Source organism: Ascaphus truei, chromosome 16, assembly GCF_040206685.1.
Source record: "Ascaphus truei isolate aAscTru1 chromosome 16, aAscTru1.hap1, whole genome shotgun sequence".
Lineage (NCBI taxonomy): Eukaryota > Metazoa > Chordata > Amphibia > Anura > Ascaphidae > Ascaphus > Ascaphus truei.
In genome coordinates, this window is record NC_134498.1 from 45,899,796 (window position 1) to 45,913,641 (window position 13,846).

The following is a 13,846-nucleotide window of genomic DNA, read 5'->3' on the forward strand; positions in this document are numbered from 1 at the left end:
AGAAATTACCTCCGTTGGACAGGGCTGGTACTCAACTGGATTCCAAGGGATGTAAAAAGACCAAGACAACAACCAAAAGTAAGATGGAAGCATGAAAATGCTGTACCTAGAAGACCATTGGGGAGGCCTTCATAAAGCAGTGGATCGACCAGGACTGAAGAGGCTGATATATATATATATATATATATATATATATATATATATATATATATATATATAAAGCCTCCAACAGAAAAGGGAATAAAGCAATAGGTAGAGAGGTTTTGATGAAATAAATATTTGGCATTGATAGACACTTCAAGTCTGATTTTTAAGGGGCATCAAAATTCCTGCCAAATCTGCCATCATTGTTCTCTAACCCAGGGAAGTGCAAACTTTTCCTGCTGCGCCCCCCTGTCTGCCTGCTCAGGACCTTGCGCCCCCCCCCCCCTCCTACCTGGCAGCTGCATCAAATGACGCTCCGGAGTCACTTACATCAGGTCACGTGACACACAACGTCATTTGACGCCTGTGAAGTCACGTCACATGACCCTGTGGCGTCATTTGACGCCGTGATGCCATGGAGACGCGTAACAACGTCTGAATCCCGGTAAGTGTTATTGCTACAGAGGCCTCACGTGATCCCCCGCATTTAATTTAAATGTCTGGGGGAAGAGCGCGAGACCTCTGCCACTGACCGCGCCGCTCCTGACAAATCTCCCGCCCCCCCCCCCCCCCCAGTTTGCTCACCCCTGCTCTAACCCACCATCAAAATAGTATTCGGATATCGGCAGTAATTAGTTGGGTCTATTACTTCTAATTCTGTTTTCAAATCAGTATGGGCTGTGGACATTTGTAAATGTACATGCATGCTCAGTATCGTTTTATATTACTGCATGCTTGGGTTAATAATGCTTTAATAAGTCCCTAAAATTTCAGATAACATTGTGTAAATGCTCAAATTAACTGCCGGAACCAATATTTCTATATCATAATATATATTTTGCTTTCAAAAATGAAAATATATCCCTTGGGTTCAATCATTATTCACTTAAGTTATACCATCCAGCTTTCCAAAATCTAGTAATGTGGAAGGTTTGCTCACCTTCTACCTATTTTAGTTTCTGAATAAAGATGATATGAGCCAGAGCTAAATAATTCAAGGGAAAACAGTTTCTGAAACAGTGCTGAATGGATTGCAGCCAAGGTACATAATACCTTAAGATTTCAAATCCTTGGAGGTTTTCTTCACAATACGTGCAATTCTGGGATGACATTAAAATGGAACCCAACAAGGTGAATCAAAGCAACCAGCTGGGATGTATCGATAAGGGAGGCTTATTCTAATCAGGGTTTTTGTGTTGAATATATATCAAAAGCTAAATAAACCCCTTCATTGCCGGACAGGTCAACAGCACGTAACTCTGCAATAAATGCATCAGGCAGGGGAGTGTAGAGAATATTAAGGGGGTTCTGTTAGTCTCTTGGTTTTCTAGCAATTACAGTCCTCTCTCCCGTAAACGTATTTAATTAGCAAAGGATCCAACTAGTTATGAATCTGATATTATGATATTACCAGTTAGATTTCTAAAATGTGAATAAACCTCAGTCAGGACTACCACATAGCATACAAGGACTGGATTCGAGTCAGGAAGAGACTGAACCCAGTTTAGTGTAGTGCCAGAGACAGGGAGCCTTAAATATATTGGTTGTAAAACCTATATTTTAGCATGTTATCAGTGAACAAGCAAGTAAAATGTTTTTGAAAAATGATGTGAATCGAAACAAGGATTCCATTCTCACGCACTACATGCGTTAGCTATACTGCATGTATAGCCACGAACAGACACGCAAGCAGGAAGCTACGACTGGTCCACTGGATGCCAGGGGACATCCCAAGAGGACCTCGGCACCTGGTACGTTGTCAAGATACAGACAGTTCAAGTACTCTAGAATTACAGTGACCCTTCGAAAATATTTGCTATACTCAGGATTTGGGAGACTAGCTGGGTCTGTATGTGCGTGACATTCTGGTGAGATTTCTCTCTCTCTCTCTCTCTCTCTCTCTCTCTCTCTCTCTCTCTCTCTCTCTCTCTCTCTCTCTCTCTCTCTCTCTCTCTCTCTCTCTCTCTCTCTCTCTTCTCTCTCTAACGAATCTGAGGATAATCCCTCTCAGGGGTTGGGCTCGAATTTCGCGAAGATTCCAAAGCATGTTCCAAAGTTCAGTTTTCTAGTGCAAGTCCTTTTTTGTCTGTTATTGCCCTATAACCACTATAATCTATTTGCCCCATGGGCCTTTGATACCCCAGTCCAACCGGCTGACACACACATTCATTTCAAGATAATATGAAAACATGAATATGAATCAGTGCTCACTGTCTTTTCCTGACGATAATATGAAGAAAAATAAACATATTAATGGGCATTACTACTGTTAAGCCAATCTAATAACGCAAGAATGTATCAATGCTAAGTCTGATCTTTCAAAGACAACGTCGCAACCTCTTCTCTCTTTCATTTGCTTCTTTTTCTTCCCTTTGTCTCTCATCATTTATCAGGAGACTTGTTAAAAATTGTTCTAGTTATTGAACTTGTCCTATCAAAGGAAAGGATACTTGTTTGAAAGATGTATTTTGTCTGCCTTTGCCTGTGTCTCTTTCTATTACTCTCACTATGCTGCTTTCAGTGGCAAGAGATCATACTGACTGAAGGAATGATAAAACATTTGAGCCTGGTAAATAAAACACACAAAATCAATATCATTTTGAAAATCAAGTTGAACTCGTGCCTATCAAAGTGACTCTTCCATTTGATGATATCATCTTTTCCTTATTCAGAACAATTGTTTAGCTGGCTGGACATACGTGATTTGAAGGATCCTAGATGAATGGTTTTCAGTGGTAAATGTATAGAATTTAGTATTTTTCAGGGTATCTGACCAAACTAAGCTTTCTGCAAAGTTGTTTTAAGTGTGTTATGTTTACAGTTATTCAGTGACAACCTAATAGACTAGCATGCTGTCTGTATTGACAAAGCTGTGCTTTTCATATAATGCATCATTTCTTTGTGTTTGGAAGATCTTTTGGAACACTATGGTTAAATCCATTTTTTTTTACAGTCTCTCAACACTTGTTCTTAACTATGATCGCCGAACGACGGGCGAATCCACCCAAATCCGTTGCCTGTTTTTTCTCGCATTTTACCCACAAGATTCATTTCGCGGTGTAAAATCCGCAAACGAATTTGGTCGGTTTTAATCCGCGCGGTTTCATCAAAAAAACGCAATTGGACACAACCCGTGGACGGATTTGTAGAATCCAATCCGCGGATTCAGGAATCCGCCAAAGGACCGCTGAATCCGTGGATTGGATCCTAGAAATCCGTCCACGGGTTGTGTAATCCACGGAGTGTATTGGTGATAATAATAAAAAAAATCCACAAACCGCGAATCGCCCTTTTTGAGATTTATCCACTGAAATCCATGGACCAAAGGAACCAGACAATCCACTGCAGATCCAAATCCGCCCCAAAACATTCGTCCATCTCTAAATAACCCCATAGAAGCACAGTTTACAGTCTCTATTACATCCATGTGTCCTCAAAAAGATATTTCAGAATATTGTGTGGCTAGGTGGTATCTACATTAGTAATTTATCACCATCAGATAAGAGATTATGGAAACTAAATGAGCCAGTACAAAGCTTTAACAAACCTCTCCACCCATGGCTAGTTGAAAAATACCAAATACTTAATTAATCTTATTTTGTAATTTAAACTACATTGATGTGCAAGAATAGGATCAATGGTGGAATGCATCAAGATATTTTCTTAACTTGAAAACAGAATCAGTTTTAGGGGTTTAGGGAAACTGACTGTTTTTAAGTTGGAGAGTCGGAATCAGTCCAAATTACTGCCGTGTCGCGAGTTGACGACTCAACTTTGGCAGGTTCGTTCCCTCTGCCGTAAGATTGAGATGCAAAACGACTTCCAAAATGTCTTGAAAGAACGATGAATGGTCAACATTTTCCAATCGTACATTTTGACGGTTTTACTGTAAATTATAAATACACTTTTGTAAAAAAATGTGACACAGTCCAAAAGTAAAACGAATTGAACAAATAGATGTAAAATGTTACCAGTTCATGTTTCAATTATTATTCAGGCCTCTAACCATCTATTCAATTCGCAATTCAAATACAAAAAAATAAAACTGTCAAAAGAAAACAAATGCTCTAATTCAGGGCTGGCCAATTCCAGTTGTCATGGGCCACCAACAGGACAGGTTTTCAGGATATACCTGCTTCAGCACTGATTGAGCCACCTATGCTGAAGCAGGGATATCCTGAAAACCCGACCTGCTGGTGACCCAACATGACTGGAGTTGGCCAGCCCTGCTCTAATTATTCATAGGATCTTTCTTCATTACATTTCACAGTGCAAATGTAAAACTAGTATGTGCTCATTTAAGTCAATGGGGGTTAACACCGGATCAGGTGCGCTAACTCGTCCCAGCGCTTTATTCATCGGCCCAGTAGTCGCATTTTGTACACGTTATCTACAGGTATATGAATTAAACAAAATAAAAAGGCATGCAAATGAAATATTAATAGAATTGGGAAAATACAAAAATAAAAAAGCACTTAGAATGTAAGTTCTTTGGGGCAGGCACTCCCTTTCCTATTTTTACTCATGTCTGAAGCGCTAGGTTATATTATTATGTCACGTGCATTGCTGCTGTGAAGCGCTGTGTACATAGATAGCGCTATATACCAAAAGATATACATACATCTAAACATGAAAAACATCTTTTTTTCCCTGAACACAATATAACCCCTTTATATTTAATTTATGTGTTTCTTTATTAGACGTTTCAATGATTTTATTCCTACAGATTGCTTGCAGGAAATTATTTTGTAAACACTTAGCTAGTTATATTACTATGAAAATGCCAATGCTTTGCTTTCCATTTCTTTGCAGGAATGTCTGACATTTAAAACAAATTAACATATGACATGATATCACATTATCGTCCCAGTGATCAAAACCACTTAGAACTAACAGAATGATTTATCAAAGTAAAAGGTGTAATACAGAGACAGTGTTACAGTTTGGAGGCTGCCTCAGCCTAATGTACCAGGGAAAAGAATCCATACTCCCCTTGCATTTCACATTGTAACGTGCGTCCCTGCTGTAGACAGATAGGTATCGTCAATTAGAAGAAAATAAAATCTGTGTGTTTAAATTAAATCTTATGCAAAACTGGCATGAAACTGGGGTTAACCTGTGATGCATTTTGCGTATTTATTAAAGCTGTAAGACGCTTGGGGGGAGTTATTCATTAAACTGCAATAGTGCCGATCGGGGAACTATTGCATGAAGAAGAAGAAAATCGCACTTCAATGGGAACTATCGCAGTTCCCCACTGCTCTTTTAAACGTTAATAGTTTTACAATGGCCATGTGAGCATGAAATAAGTAGAGAGCCATGTCTACTAAGGCCGATAGGTACAGTATCAATTGTCAAAAACGGAAGCATTTCTCGGAAAACAGATAGAAAGTGTGTCATTTTTACTTTGTGTCACTTTGCTTCAATGTATCATTGGGCTTTGCTCCAATTTTCTTCCACTTGGCGCCAATGAGTGCTCAGACTGTTTCCTACTGTAGTTAAAGGCTTTAAACTCCAGGCTCTGAAGCCGCTTCACACCTAGGGGCCTATGCAGTAAACAGCGATAAGCCACTTATCGGCACCTGATCGCCAAAAAAGCCTACTGATATTAAGTATGCTCCGATAAGTCGGCGATAAGAGAGGTTTTCGGCAAATTTTGTTGCCGGAATAAAAAAAATCGCCAAACGCGCCGTGATAAGCCACTTATCCCCACTTATCACCAGCTTTTCAAACTCATGCTATTCTAGTAGCCCCGATTAGCTTATTGAGGCTAATCACGGCTCTAGAATCGCGATTTCCTCTCCAAATCGACTCACCAGGAAAAGTTGGCAAGAAGGTTGTGAGAAGCTGTCGATGAGCGGTGAGACGGGACATTAAAAAAACCCGCATTTTTCCTTTATCGGATTGATCCCGGGCGACTTCGGAGCTGATATCCATTAATATCAGCACCGGAGACCCCGGCATCAATTACATGCAATAAAAATGCATTTATAGTCAACTTCATAACCTTAGCGGCTAAACGCTAAGGCAATGAAGGGGTTAATGGACAACAGCAGCCTAATTGGGGGCAGACGGGGTGAGTGAAGGGGGTACTTGGCCCTTCAATCACCCCCTATGTCCCCTGTGCCGGTATCTCATTCATGATTTAAATCCCTGTGGTCACGTGACCTGGACAATTTAAAAATGGCGCCGAGACTGGCACCTGATGCCCCATACCAGGGCCTGTAACTCGGGAAGCAGGGGGTCACTGAGGCTGAAATCAAAGCGCTTCAGCTAAGGAGACCACTTGTCCCCGCACACTATTAATAAAAAATATATTAAAGAAGCGTCATTACCGTAGCAGATAGCCGCTGCGGTAACAAATCTGATAACATTTTTAATGATGTTTTTAGTACTAGTGTATTGTAGCAGGGGGTTTCCGGAGCAGAACCGTGTGGATTTCAGGTCCGGGGACCCCCTGCTTCCCGAGATACAGTCCCTGTTATTGGGTGCCGGTATCTTCTATGCATTTAAATGTCTTACGTAACGTGACCGTGGGAATCAAATGCATAGGAGATACCTGCACCCCATAACGGGGCCTGTAATTCGGGAAGCAGGGGGTCCCGAGCCGGTTCTGCTCTGGAGACCCCCTGCTATAATACACTAGTAATAAAATTAAAATGTAAAAAAAAAAAAATTCGGCCAATATTTGCAGCAGAAACAACTCGCCAGGTGAGCCCTTTACACAGGAGCAATCTTCTCGTCGCCGGTTACTCGCCATTTTTGCAAATGTTGTATTCGGGGCTTTCTGCATACAGTGATAGCAACGCTGTCAAAAATGGAGATTTAAAATCCCTGGCGATTTTGTCTATCGGAGTTTAGTGCATAGGCCCTAATGTGTTTTAATGCAGCTTTACAATTGAATTATGTGGGTGGTGAAGGAATTTAATTATGTGGGGGGGGGGGTTGAATTGTGTGTGTATAGTGGGCAGTGGAATTTGTGGGTGTGCGTGGTAGAATTGTGAGTGTATGGGGCAGTGGAATTTGTGGGTGTGCGTGGTAGAATTGTGTGAGTGTGTGTGGGTATTGTGGGGGGGAGATGGGGGATTGTCTGTGTATGGGGGGAGGGGAATTGTTTGTGTGGCCAGTGGGGGATTGATTGAGAGGAGGGGGGGTCATTGAGTGATATAAAGGGGGAGAGTGTGTGAGTGAGAGGAGGTGGGGAGGAAAGGAGGGAGCAAGAGGGGGAGAGTAATACATACTATACTATAAAAATAGAGGGGTTAAGAGAGCGAGGAGGTGAGAGAGAGGGGACCCAGTGGAAAACCTAGTCCAAGGTCCGGGAAAGCTGTCGGCGGCTCCTGGCTATGGGGGTTCCCAGAAATTTGCCTACATCCCTCAAGGGTCGTGACCCATGGGCTGCGCACCACTGCTTTATAATATACAGATGTAGTCATACTTGCTGTTTCCAGATCGTGAGGCTGAAAAAGCTGAAATCTGCGGTTCTGGAGGCAGTGCTACTGCGTCGCACTGTAGGGGCCCATTGTTCCGGGTTTGGACCCCCACAGCGATAATCCTCTTGCGCCGGGGCAGTTACGGTCCTGCGTGTTGCCCCAACGCCGAAAACAGTAAAATATGAAACATCTGTACATAGAGATATGCGCCGATGCCGAGATTCGCAGCACCACAGATTCAAGAGAACTAGCTAAAAGTTCACAAAACCAACAGAAAACGCCACTAGTACTTTGGACACCGAAAGTTTAAGGGACATGGCCCAAATTGTTCCAAATTCGCTTAGGAGCATGAAAAGTTTGCAGATCTGTAGTGGTACAATTCCGAAGTGCGGGGCAACAAGCCTCAGGTGAGGCGATTCCTGCTTGTGCACTCAACACAACATAGGGACCTGAAACGTCGTCTTCCCACTGTTCTTGGCAGCCACATTAAATGGAGAACGTCATTATGAACTTGTGAGTAGAGAGCTACTTTGTATCTCTGGCTTAGAGAGGAGACCTGCACTGTGATGAAATTGTCGCTCTGTAGTGGTGATACCCCAAAACAGCAACTTGCATTCTAAGTAAACTTAGCCTTTTCACAATGTTTATTATCTTGTAAAGTAACAATTAAAAAAATAATCATCCATCCGTGATGTGACTAAATGCATTGTCGTTTTGTGAGCGGGGGGAAAAGCCATTGTACATTGTAGTAGCGGATGCCAAATTGAAATGTTCATTACATTTTTATAGCCTGGATAATATTGTGTGGTACATTTGCCATATCCTGTAGCTTTTAAAATTGTCATACAGACAGTCATTTACTGGAATTACTGAAGAGATGGGCATGATTCAATTGATTAGAATCAACATTAAATAACCAAAATGGCAAAATAAATAATTTAACTAAACAGTTAGATATGTCATGCCGTGGAAGGCATATGCTTTTGAACTAGAAAGTTCATAATACTTCATGAGACATAACAAGCAAGCTGTGAAATATAGTAGTAAGTAAGCATACAGTTATGATACCTTAAAGCTGCAGAACAAGCAATATCCTACACGTGGCTTTTAAAAAAAAAAAAAAAAAAATTGTTCTATATTATGAGAAAATACTTGTAGCATTTAAAAAACAAAACAACCCTGAATGACATTTGTTATGTATTATAATGTAACAAGCATTTTTTGTTTCTATAGCAACCATTTACAAAGTCACATCACCTTTCTCTTCTGAAATGGGCTGTGGCACAACCCTTTTTGAGCCCTGCCCTCTCTCAAGCAGTGCACCAATTGTATCTAGTGACTGCCTGGTCATATGATCTTCACTTAAATATTACACTATTCTTCCGACACCCCAAGCAAGATTCTTAGGTGTCATTGCTGATTCATCACTCTCCTTCATCCTACCCATACCCTGCAGGGTCAAATTCAAGACACTCATGCTCACCTACAAAGCTATACATATTGCCTTCAAACGTCACATTTTAATGGGAGTTTCTGTGCAATAGTGCCATGATCGGAACTATTGCAGTTCCCCACTTCTAAACTTCAACAGTTGTACAATGGCCGTGTCAGCATGGAATAAGAAAACAGCCATGTCAACTAAGGACAATATTATCAAAGGTAAAAAACAGAGCATTGTACTGTACAGATGTAACGTTTTTTCCATTGGTGATGTAGAGTCACTCCCCTCCATCTCTGATCTAATTTCCAAGTCTTCCACACGCAGTCTATCCTCTGAGCTTTGTCTTTCCACCTCCACTTCTTCTCACTCCCACTTCCAAGACTTCTCTTAAGCTGCACCCCAACTGTGACTTTCTATCACGCACAATCAGACTTTCTCCTAATATAAATACATGTGAAAGTACCCTGAAAACCCACATGTAATGGAGGCCTATCCCACACTCTCCTAACTTCTTTCTTTTCTAATGTCATCCTAGAACCAAACACTCCGAGCCCCGGAGTTGATAGCTAAACCCATGCTGTGTAAACACACACACCTTTATAGATTGTAAGCTCCTTGGGCAGGGATCTTCTTCCTATTAAGAAAAAATATCAAAGTGCGCTACTATAATTAACCTCTACTGTATTATGTGAAGCAGTTAACCACACATTAATTAAACCCCTCTGTGATAAATATGAAATAGCACCAACCTCTGTTAGTGAAAAAGGCGTCTGCTGCTGCTAGTATTGGAGTGGCTCAGCACCCCTACAGATAGTGAGACACAAGAAAAAATAGCGCACAACGCATATACTGTAGGGAAGTAGGTTCAATAAAAGTATTAAATTTAAAAGGTTTAATATCTGTGTACATCAAGTTAGAACAAACAGGCATATCATGTACTAGGATATGTGTTACCAGACACCGCACACCAATGGTAGCAGGATCAGTCTCACAAGCGGCACCTTTAGATGGTATCCCTGAAGAAGTAGCCGTGTGCTATGAAACGCGTAGGATTACCTCTATACGTTTGATCCCCAACTGTGCAAGGGTGCCTCTAGGCAATTTATTTATTCCCCGAGGCTCAGCGGGTCTCCAAGTGCTATCGAGCGACGCCACATCAGCTGATGGCAGTCACTGCTTGGCGGCCTGTCGTAAAATCGCGCGAAGCAACTGGGCTGTAAGTGTGACTGTGGACATATACTCTCCCCACACTGAAAGCTATCTACCCTACAAGTCGGTCACCGGATGGAAGTTTTCTAACATCAGACGCAAGTTACTTGATGACAGCAGCTACTCATCTGCAGAGAACACACTCCGAGGCTCTAGCCGAATACCGTCTGAAGGTGCCGCCTGTGAGACTGATCCTGCAACCATCGGTGTGCGGTTTCTGGTAACACATGTCCTAGTACATGATATGCCTGTTTGTTCTAACTTGATGTACACAGATATTATACCATTTTAATGTAATACTTTTATTGAACCTATTTCCCTATATGTGTTGTGCGCTGTTTTTTCTTGTGTCTCACCTTCTTCCTATTGTCTCAGTTTGTCTTAACTTATATGTACTCATTCTTTATACAATGATATTGTCCTCTGCCCCACATTGTACTGTCCTGCACAATTTGCTGACGCTGGACAAAAGATAATGAAAGATAGTGGCAACCAATGTATTACATTGTGCTGACAGTGTATACAGCACTTTACATATCATTTTACAGCCACAATGAGTCCCTGCCCTGCAGAGCTTGCAGTCTAATTTTGGTGGCTGAGGCATAGGGAGATGACGTGACTTCTCCAAAGTCACACAAAGTCACACAAGGTGAGTTGACACTGGAGTTGAACAAGGCTCACCCGCTTCACTGGCAGTGACATTACCTCTGAGCTAGTCCTTCCGCATGCTTATTGCAGATAGTCCTATTGTATAGGAGAAAAACGCATAAACAAAATTGAAGTCTGTGATGGAGACGCCAACCCCCCGAAAAGTAATGTTATCGGGGCCTTGTTACATCGAATCAGCCGAATCAGAGATGCCAGAACCAGTTCCCATGTACAGTAGGTAATTACTTGGGCAGCATATCTGCACTTTTTTTTCCAGTTACCGATTATCATTGTGGTCTGTCTCTACTACCCCTGCTAAATACAGCTGTCGCATACAGCCCCATTGGCTTGCATTGCGCATCGCACGAAAACAATAGCACATCGCATGATGACGTTCAAACGCGCACGCGGTATTGTGCAGCAAAGGGTGCAAAATGTCGTCCACATCTGTAATTATCCCTTATCTCGAGCGGGAGAGAAAGGGACGCTGGGTAGATTTCTATGTGATTGAATAAGAACAAGCCCTTTTCATGTAAAACAAGGTTGGGAGTGTGCATTAATCTGCAGGGATTCCCTTCTTTTGCACCACAATGTAATCTTTAAATGAGTTCTTAACTGTTTAATCATAATAGAGTGTGGTCAACAGCTCAGCTAAACACTAGCATCTGTTTAATCACAAAATCCATTTGAGTAAAGGATCCAAGCTCACTCCATCTGTTTCATCTTTGAAAGAAAAGAAGCATAAAATTGACATTTTCGATGGTGCTTTTCACTTAATAACGTCTTGCTTCGGCTGCTTTGTTTAAGTGGACTTCGTTTCTTCATCAATGAAAATATAAGATTTCCATCATTAAAAGAGAGGTTATTAAAATGTGTAAATCCCTCAATTAGAAGCAGCAAGAGATGGGCAAATTTTTTTGGGGGCGGATTTGGATCCCCGACGGATTGGCAGGTTCCCTTGGCCTGCAGATTTCAGCGGATCAATGTCAAAAAGGGCAAATCTCGTTTTGCGGATTTTGTATTATTATTACCAATACACTCAGCGGATTCCGCAACTCGTGGACGGATTAGTAGAATTCTTAAGAATACGCCTACGGATGGCTGAATCCGTTGATTGGATTCTACAAATCCGTCCACAGGTTGTATCCAATCGCGGATTTTGATTAATCTGCGCGGATTAAAACCGACCAAATCCGTTTGCGGATATTACACCGGGAAACGGATTTTAGGGGGGAGAATACGAGAAAATACGGGAAACGGATTTGGGCAGATTCGCCCGTCTCTAGAAGCAGCTTTAATGTAACTAACTTTACTTACCGTTCCCTTTACTTCTTTCCGAACTTGCAATTTATGGCTAAATACCGCGTTACATGGCATGGCTAATTCGTGCAGGAGTTTAATATGCATCTTGGATCATGTAAGGAGATGGGCAAACTTTTCGCTTGAGTTCGAATCGTTTGCGAAAAAGGCGTTTTTTCACAAGTTCAACTTTTTTGCAAATTTGTCTTGAGTTCAAAAAGAGTCTCCTATTTTTTAAACCTTTTATGGGAATATTTGACTAAGCGACAATAAAAATGTGACACCAGCACAAAGTTAAGGGAAGGCACGAACACTGTGGGAGAGAAGGCAGGGGGCGCAGCTCCAAATGTTTGTGCACACCTGGTCTACAGCATGCAGCACCCATGCTCTGTTTAGTTTAATATTCTAGATATACATTGGTTAGCGCTTGTTCTTATTGTTTGTTTTGTTGTACAGAAGTGTATCCCTACAGTACCTAAGGATTCAGAGGGACATATTAGATGTGTCAAACTTTCCACAATGTATTCGAAAAATTGCTAGTGTTTTGTCCCTTCCTGTACCCCCCCCCCCCCAATTAAAATCCCTACCAAACACTTTGCCAATCATCAAGAGGCTAATAAAGTCACTAAACCAATATTATTGGGGAAAAAACAGAACGTGAATCCCTGCGCTTCTCCCATTGGGATAACAATAAATGGGGAAATAAATATACATATTGAAACCTAAGTCTGTAAGACTAAGGAGACTTTTGGTTACATCTTTGATCAAATAATGCCAAGCCTGCTAACCAACGTCAAGGTAAGTCTCAGTAGCAGGTCCCTATGCTAAATGCAGACAAACGTTCTGTGAAATATACCCTGAATGGGGTTAATATACTAAGCGTAAGCGTATGTAACTTAGTTCATTTAAAAACTGGTATATACCAATGAAGATACTTACATGTGTGCAAGTAAAGGGGAAAGTGAATTTACAGGGACGTTACCGGGAGATTATATACCTTGAAAAGGAGGGACTAACCTCCCACAAGCTGCTCAATAAGCAGTTACAGGTGGATTGGCTAAATACATTAATCTCACCCTAATAGCGGTGCCCACTGGAAGCTTGCTGCTAGGGATTTAATTCGGCCCAACAGAAAATGTAAAACAAATATATATACAGTATATTCACCGCGCTTCTCCGTGTAAGAAGCATGCTGCTGGTGAAACATGATGTGTGCGCCTATTAATAGCCCATTTCCAGAGCAAATATGGCAATTGTGGAGAATTTGGCAATATTAGCATATTACATGACATTTCAATGCAAAATGACTCAATGCATGGGAAATAGCTTGCAAACTGTGACTTAGCTATAGCATGGTGCGTGACCTCACGCGAATGTCTCACGCATCTCTTGAGTTGAGTCATGAGCTGTAAATAGGGTCTGGATGGGGAGAACCATCCACGTGCTCAGAAGTGAGCTCCATGTTGATCTTTGATTGAATCCAACGCATTATGCAAATCATTTTAATATTATAAGATTGTGATTTCAAGTAGTTGCATTGACTGGAAACCACGGCACAATCTAGCAGCCCCGGCTGATATATTTCTTATTTGCCTTAAACATTTTTTTAAGAAAACAAAATCTGAAACTCAAGTCACTTTGCCGATCTTGATAATTAGGCCCAATGGCCTCT